This window comes from Hemiscyllium ocellatum, chromosome 39 (genome assembly GCF_020745735.1).
Source record: "Hemiscyllium ocellatum isolate sHemOce1 chromosome 39, sHemOce1.pat.X.cur, whole genome shotgun sequence".
Lineage (NCBI taxonomy): Eukaryota > Metazoa > Chordata > Chondrichthyes > Orectolobiformes > Hemiscylliidae > Hemiscyllium > Hemiscyllium ocellatum.
Window position 1 is genome coordinate 37,694,853 of NC_083439.1, and position 7,487 is coordinate 37,702,339.

Consider the following 7,487-nt stretch of genomic DNA (forward strand, 5'->3'; position numbering starts at 1 on the left):
GTTATCCACTATTTCCTGGCTCCCAATTATTATTTCCCCAACCTCATTCTCGAAGGGGCTTATGATCTCTTTGGTTCATAAAGGAGCTTTAGCTGGCGATCTTGATAGTACTTACAAGTTTGCTCACAAAGTTTTATTTCCTCCCTCTTCATTTTTTTTTGATGATTGGTGTCAGGCTGAGCTGGGGACGGGCAGGAGATGATCAATCAGATTTCTGATTTTGGAGATATGTAGGTGTGTGGGCATTTGGTAGACTTGTAATGGCCTGTCTCTTACTTCCTGAGCTCTGCATTCAGCCCCTTTAGGATAGAATGCAAGTAATCTCACATGTTCCAAGAATTATAGAATTTGTTCAGTGCCAAAGGAGACCATTTGGACTATTCATGTTTGTGTCAGCTCTCTGAATGAATGTCTTACTGCGACCATTTTCCGAGTTTCACCCCCATAACTTCATACTTTTTATTGGATAGTTTTCTTGCACACGTCATGGGTCCATATGATGAAATTCCAGTTAATTTAATTAATTTTGATATATGGCAAATCCTATGGGAACACTTAAGGGAGTGTAATAGGAGGACATAGGAAAAGGAGGGGGCAGCTGGAAGGGGAGATGAGAAATACAAAGGGTCAAAGTGAACAGGCAACATAGGGAGAGGGCACAAAGATTTGCAGAAGAAACGATACAGAGGGAGATTGGAAATGGAGAGAGTTGAAGGTAAAGCAAGAGGTAGCTGAAGACTTGGCCACCAATGGTGAATCAATTAGGGTTAGGGTTTGGCCAAAAAGGCCAGTATTAAATGAGCACAGACATCTTAGAACATTGTGGGCTGGAGGATATTACAGAAATAGGAAGGAACAAAGTCATGGAAGGATTTGAAAACAGGGATGAGAATTTATAAATGAATGTGTTCCTTAACTTGGAACCAGAGGAGGTGAGCAAGCCCATGGGTGGGCAGGACTTTGTGAGATTCAGGGCATGAGAGTGTAGATGAGGAGTGCATGGAAATAAGCAATTCTAGAGGGAGCAAAGGTGTGGCTGAGAGTTTCAGCAGCAAATGAGCAGGGAATGTTGGTGATGAAATGATGGAGGTGGAAATAAATAATCTTGATAAGCGTATGGATATTTGATCAGATATGGGTGGCATGGTGGCACAGTGGTTAGCACTGCTGCCTCATAGTGCCAGACACCTGGGTTCAATTTCCACCTCAGGCAACTGTCTTTGTGGAGTTTGCACATTCTCCCCATGTCTGTATGGGTTTCCTCCCACAGTTAAAAAGAAAATGTGCAGGTTAGGTGAATTGGCCATGCTAAATTGCCCGTAGTTTTAGATGTAGGGGAATGGGTCTGGTTGGGTTGCTCTTCAGAGGGTTGGTGTGGACTTGTTGGGCCGAAGGGCCTGTTTCCACACTGTAAGTAATCTAATATTCAACTTGAAAATCATATTTTTTTACAAAGTATTTTCATGGGATGTGTATGTCACTGGCAAGGCCAACATTTGTTGTCCATCTGTAACTGAGCTTGAAGTAAGTGGCTTGTTTCCCCATTTCAGAGGGCAGTTCAGAGTCAGAGTTGATGTGAGTCTGGAGTCACATGTTCCTCAGAACAGGAGATTGTCCGACAAGACATTAGTGAACCAAATGTGTTCTTTTCATGATAGTCACTGTGGTTTCCCCAGTGCTGAGGTGAGGGGTATTGATAGAGTTAGTGGGAGTTGTCTTTTCCTGAGGATGGAGGATTTCAAGACTAGGAGGCACATATTTAAGGTGAGAGGAGAAAGATTTTTAAAAGGCTTGGAAGGATGTGTTTTCTTTAGCACAGAGGGTGGTTCATGTGTGGAATGAACTTCCTGAAGAAGTGGTGGATGTGGGTACAATTAGAATGGTTAAAAGACATTTTGATAAGTACGTGAATAGGAAAGGTTTGGAGGGATATGAGCCAGGAGCAGCAGGTGGGAATAGTTTAGTTTGGGATTATGTTTGGCATGGATTGGTTGGATCGAAGGGGTCTGCTTCTGTGCTGTATGGCTCTATGACTCAATGTAGAAATTGAATTTAAATTCCACCTCTGCTTTGGTGTGATTTGAACCGTGATCCTGAGAACATTAGCTTGGACCTCTGGATGACCAGTTCAATAACATATAACCATCTCCTCCCTAAACATACATGTGTAACTGATACCCAGATTGTGAACAGGATAGTTCAGCCTCAAACAGCGACCAGACAGAAGAATGGAGCTGGTAAGTAGGCACTGAAGTTTGTCACAAGGATTAAAAGATAGGAGCTTTTGATTCCTGTAATTTAGTTGGAAGCAATGTTTGCTGATATGGTGCTGGATATCAAACAGTGTGACAGTTTAGAAGTGATGAGGGTATCGAGAGGTGATGATGGGGTGAAGCTGAGAGTTGTCGGTGTGGAGATTGATGTTTTTTCAGATGAAATTTAGAAGCATCAGGTCGATATGAAAGAGCCCATAGAGCCCGTGGTGTTAGAGGTAAGGTACGAGTATGGATAGAAGATTTCTTTCTGCCTGACAATCAGAGAGTGGGGGATAAAAGGGTCATTCTCAGGATGGCAGCTGGTGACTAGTTGAATTCTACAAGGGTCAGTGTTGGAACGACAACTTTTCACATTTTACATGAATGGTCTAGATGCAGGAACTGTGAGCATTCAAGTAAGTTAGCAGATGATACAAAGATAGATGGAGGGACAGGTAGTATTGAGGAGGCTGGGAGGCTGGGACTCTGCAGAAAGATTTCGAGAGGTTAGGAGATTGGGCAAAGAAGTGGCAGATTGAATATAATGTGGGAAAGTTTGAGGTCATGAACTTTGGTAGGAAGGATTGAGGCATAGACTATTTTCTAAATGGGGAGAGAATTCAGAAATTTGAAGCGTAAAGGAACTTGGAAGTCCTAATCCAGAATTGTGTTAGGGTTAACTTGCAAGTTGGGTCGGTAGTTAGGAAGGCAAATGCAATATTGGTTTTTATTTCAAGAGCACAAACATAAAAGTAGGGATGTACTTCAGAGGGTTAATACGTTTCTGGTCAGACCATAATTATAATATTGTGAGTAGTGTTGGGCCCCATATCTCTACCTTGGGAGTGGGTCCAAGCGAGGTTCACGAGAATGATCTCAGGAATGAAAAGCTTAACATAGAGCTATAGAGATGTACAGCACGGAAATAGACCCTTCGGTCCAACCCATCCATCCCATAGGAGGGACGTTGAGACCCTGGGCCGAGACTCGGAGTTTTGAAGGATATGGGATCTAATTGAAATTTACAGAATACTGAAAGGCCTGGCAGAGTGGGTGTTGGGAGGATGTTTCCATTAGCATTTGAGACTGGGATCCGAGGGCACAGCCTTAGAATAAAGGGAAGGAGCTTCAGAACAGAGATGAGGAGAAACTTCTTCAGTCAGAGAGTGGTGAATCGATGGAATTCATTGCCAAAGAAGGCTGTTTTAGCCAGATCATTGAGTATATTAAAGACAGAGATAGATGGGTTCTTGATTGTTAAAGGGATAAAAGGTTGTGGGGAGAAGATGGGAAAATGGGGTTGAGAAACTTCTCAGAGTCTAGATTAGAGTGGTGCTGGAAAAGCACAGCAGGTCAGGCAGCATCTGAGGAGCAGGACAATCGTTGTCTCGGGCAAAAGCCCTTCATTAGGAATAGAGGCAGGGTGCCTTCAGAGTGGAGAGATGGAGGAGATGACCTGGAGGTTTTGGTGAGAGAGAGACTCACTGCCTTGAAGAAGTTTTCCTCCTCTCTATACACGAATCTCAGTGAGTCTCTCTCTCACTGCAACCCCCAGGTCATCTCCTCCAGCCCCATCCCTGTTCACCTATAGTTACTTTCTCCCCACCCCTACCCCCCTCTCGTGCCACAGCAAGGAACTGTAATGACCTCCTCAGGAGACAGACACGTGCTGCAACTGACAGGGTACCCTTCGTTGTTCAGTACTTCCCAGGAGCTGAAAAATTATGCTCTGTTCTTCATGACCTGCAACACATTATCAATGAGGATGAGCACCTCACCAAGACCTTCCCCACACCTCCACTACTTGCCTTTAAACAACTGCCAAACCTCAAACAGATCATTGTTCGCAGCAAACTGCCCGGCTCTCAGGACAACTCCATACAACCCTGTCACGGTGGACGCTGCAAGACGTGTCAGATTGTGGACATAGATACCACTATTACGCGTGGGAACACCTCTCACCTTGTACATGGCAGGTACTCATGTGACTCAGCTAATGTTGTCTATCTTATACGTTGCAGGCAAGGATGCCCGGAGGCATGGTACATTGGGGAAAACCGAGCAAAGGCTGCAACAACGTATGAATGGGCACCGCATAACAATCAACAGACAGGAGGGTTCCCTCCCAGTTGGGGAACACTTCACTGGTCCAGGACATTCAGCGTCAGACCTTCGGGTGACCATCCTCCAAGGTGGACTTCGGGACAGGCAGCAGAGAAAAGTGGCCAAGCAGAGGCTGATAGCTAAGTTCGGTACCCATAGGGAGGGCCTCAACTGGGACCTTGGGTTCATGTCACATTACAGGTGATCACCATTGCACTACACACACACAGATATTCCTACACACACACACATAAAAACACACACACACACACACACACTCTCACATACACATGGACACAGGTACACACAGACGTGCACACAGACACCCACACACACCCTTATAGACACACACACTCCCACACTCACACATGCACTCCCTCACAGACTTAAGACATGTGTGTTGGACAAGGGTCTGCGTGGTTGTGCGTGTTGGGGATGTGTCTGCGTGGGTGTGTTCGTTGGAGATGTGTCTGCGTGGGCATGTGTGTTGTGGATGCGTCTGCATGGACCAGTGTGTTGGGGCACGTTTGTGTGGGTGTGTGTGTTGTGGACATGACTGCATGGGCGTGTGTGTTGGGGTCACGTCTGCTTGGGCATGTTTGGTGGGGACGTGTTTGCATGGGCGTTTATGTTGGGGACACATCTGTGTGTTTGAGTGTGTTGGGGAAGTGTCTATGTGGGCGTGTATGTTGGGGGCACGTCTGCGTGGGCATGTGTGTTGGGGACGTGTCTGCGTGGGTGTGTGTGTTGGGAACGTGTTTGTGTGGGCGTGTGTGTTAGGGTCGTGTCTGGAAGGGCGTGTGTGTTGGGGGCACATCTGCGTGGGCATGTGTGTTGGGGGCACACCTGCATGGGCATATGTGTTGGGGGCACATCTGCATGGGCGTGTGTGTTGGGGACGTGTCTGTGTGGGTGTGTTTGTTGGGAACGTGTCTGCGTGGGCGTGTGTGTTGGGAACGTGTCTGCATGGTCGTGTGTGTTGGGACATGTCTGTGTGCTCGTGTGTGTTGATGAAGTGTCTGCGTGGGCGTGTGTGTTCCGGACATGTGTGCGTGGATGTGTGTCTTGGGGACATGTCTGTGTAGGCATGTGTGTTGGATACATGTCTGCGTGGGCGTGTGTGTTGGTGATGCGTCTGCGTGAGCATATGTGATGGAAACGTGTCTGCGTGGTCATGTGTGTTGGGGACGTGTCTGCTTGGGCGTGTTTGTTGAAGATGTGTCTGTGTGGGCATGTGTGTTGGGAACACGTCTGTGTGGGTGTGTGTGTTTGGGGACGTGTCTGCGTGCTCGTGTGTGTTGATGAAGTGTCTGCGTGGGCGTGTGTGTTCCGGACATGTGTGCGTGGGTGTGTGTCTTGGGGACGTGTCTGTGTAGGCATGTGTGTTGGAAACGTGTCTGCGTGGTCATGTGTGTTGGGGACATGTCTGCTTGGGCGTATTTGTTGAAGATGTGTCTGCGTGGGCATGTGTGTTGGGAACACGTCTGTGTGGGTGTGTGTGTTTGGGGACGTGTCTGTGTGGGCGTGTATGTTGGGGACACGTCTGTGTGGGTGTGTGTGTTGGGGACGTGTCTGTGTGTGCGTGTGTGTTGGGGATGTGTCTGCATGAGTGTGTGTTGGGGACGTGTATGCGTGGGTGTGTTTGTTGGAGACATGTCTGTGTGGGCATGTGTGTTGTGGACAAGTCTGTATGGGTGTGTGTGTTGCCAGCACGTCTTTGTGGGTGTGTGTTGGGGGCACATCTGCATGGGCGTGTGTGTCTTGGGGGCACGTCTGCGTGTGTGTGTGCGTTTGGGACGTGTCTGCATGGGCGTGTGTGTTGGGGACGTGTTTGCGTGGGCATGTGTGTTGGGGAGGCGTCTCCACGGGTGTGTTTGTTGGGGGCACGTCTTCGTGGGCGCGTGTGTTGGGGACATGCTCTGACTTTTCTGTATGAAGAGGAGGAGGAGAGGTGACCTGACCGAGGTGTACAAGGTAATGAAAGGCATGGATAGTCAATAGTCAGGGACTTTTCCCCAGGGCAGGACTAACTGGTATGTGGGGTAACAGTTTTAAGATATTCGGAGAAAGGTTTAGAGGGAATGTCAGAGCAAGGTTCTTTATGCAGAGATTTGCAGGGAATGTGTTGCCAGTGGTGGTGGTGGAAGCAGTGTCGTTCGGGACATTTAAGCGACTGCAGATCATGCACATGGATAGCAGTGAATTGCGTAGGTTAGGTTATTTTATTTTACATTAGGATTAACCCTAGGCACAACATCTTGGGCCAAAGGACCTCTTCTGTGCTGTGCTTTTCTATGTTCTATGTTTTCTATGTCTGCATGGGCATGTGTGTATTGGGGGCATGTGTGTATGCATGTGTGTCGGGGGTGCGTTTGCATGGGCATGTGTGTGTTGGGGAGCATCTGTATGGGTGTATTGGGGAGGATGGTGGGCGCAGCCGGGTGGGCGTGTATCTGTTTGGGGGACACGTCAGTGTGGGCATGTGTGTGTTTCTGGGGCATGTCAATATGGCCAATTGTGTGTTGGGGGCACGTCTGTGTGGGCATGTGTGTGTTGGTGGTGTGTCTGTGTGGGTGTATGTGTGTCAGGGGTGCACCTGCATGGGTGTATGTGTGTCAGGGGTGCACCTACATGGTTGTGTGTGTGTTTTGAGGGGTGCGTCTGTGGGGGCGCATTTGAGTGCACATATGTATGTATCTGGGAGCATGTATGTTAGGTGGTGTGTCTGCCTGTGTGTTGGGGTAACCCATGTGCATTTACATGTTGGAGGGTGGCGCACATGTTTGTGAAGAGTAGGTGCATGTGTGTGTTTTAGTCACGTGTGTGTGTGTGTGTGTGTGTGCGCGCATTGTGGGGCACATTTGTGTGTGATGGGAGTGTTACGACACTGGTAAACTCTGCTGCTTAATTTAAATCAGCAACACAGAAAAGCTTTATCCCATGCAGTGATCTGTGAAAATTCGATGGCCCAGAACTATCCCAAAGGTCACTATTAAAGTAAAAATTAACAACTTTATTTTTTAATGTATAACAGAGAATAATTAATTAACAACTGTTTACAACTCCTTCCTCTGACTTACCTTTTAGTTTCCCTTCTATGATACTCATTCAATAAAACCCCTGATTAAG

General features: G+C 47.4%; 1 long non-coding RNA gene across 4 annotated transcripts in view; it reads left to right on the forward strand.

Annotated features, from left to right (window-relative positions):
• Positions 1-7,487, forward strand: part of LOC132834425 (uncharacterized) — a 65,567-nt gene that overhangs the window by 50,171 nt on the left and 7,909 nt on the right. For all 4 annotated transcript variants that reach the window (XR_009647181.1, XR_009647182.1, XR_009647183.1 and 1 more), the window contains one exon: positions 4,277-4,559. This is a non-coding gene — a long non-coding RNA (uncharacterized LOC132834425). The remainder of the gene's footprint in view (positions 1-4,276; positions 4,560-7,487) is intronic.